Here is a 1,106-nt window from a genome sequence, read left to right on the forward strand (position 1 = left end):
TTCGTACGACTATTTAATAAAAATATAACTAAAAACAATGGAATCGCGGCTGGGAAGGTGGCTCAGTGGTAGAGAGCTTGCCTTACATGCCTAAGGCCCTGGGTTCGATCCCTCAGCACCACATAAGCAAAAAGTAAAAAGCCGGAAGTGGCACTGTGGTTCAAGTGGTAGAGAGCTATCCTTGAGCTGAAGAGCTAAGGAACAGCTCCCAGGCCCAGCGTTCTGGACCCACGACAGGACTGCCTCCCCCCCAAAAAAAAAACAATGGAGACATTTGAATCTTAAACTGTGTTCTCTTAAACCATGAGTCAAAATAATAGTTTCCTTCTCAGAAATTTTCTTTGCAGTTTTTTTCCTCAAAATGACATAAACGTGACCAACAAAATGAATGTCAATACATCACATTGCGTATCCTAAAGAGACACAATATAAAAATCACAGTAAAAATGTTAGAATTCATCACATAATAAAATAACAGGGAGAAAGGATCAAATGCTGATTGTTTTTCCAAGTACGTTACCCATGGTATCTAATTTAATCCTCACAATAATCCCATAAAGTAGAACTACTTCCATTTCTAATTCTGAGATGATGATATTGAAGTTTTCAGAGTTGGAATTACTAGTACAAAATTGCACAAATGGTAAATCGTAGCCTGCGCCCCATTCCCACCGTATCAAATAACTTCATTCTAATTTATGACTAAAATACCAGCACTTAGTCCACTAATTCTAGGAAAATTTCCCAGAATTATTGTCCACATTCTAATGATATTTCACTTTATCTTTGTTAGAAAATAGGAAACTAAGCGGGATGCCGGTGGCTCCACCTGTAACCCTAACTACTCATGAGGCTGAGATCTGAGGAATGCAGTTCAAAGCCAGCCCAGGCAGGATAGTCTGAGAGATTCTTATCTATAATAAACAGCTAGTAAACCAGAAGTGGCACTGTAGCTGAAGTGGTACAGTGATCAACTTGAGCAAAAGAACACAGGGACAGTACCCAAGCCCAGAGTTCAAGCGCCACGACCAACCAAAAAAAAAAAAAAAAAAAAGAAAAAGAAAAAAAGGAAATAAGTAACTGTAATATGAAAACTACAAGTTCAT

This window comes from Dipodomys spectabilis, unplaced genomic scaffold, assembly GCF_019054845.1.
Source record: "Dipodomys spectabilis isolate Male_0828 unplaced genomic scaffold, ASM1905484v1 ptg000065l, whole genome shotgun sequence".
Classification (NCBI taxonomy): Eukaryota; Metazoa; Chordata; class Mammalia; order Rodentia; family Heteromyidae; genus Dipodomys; species Dipodomys spectabilis.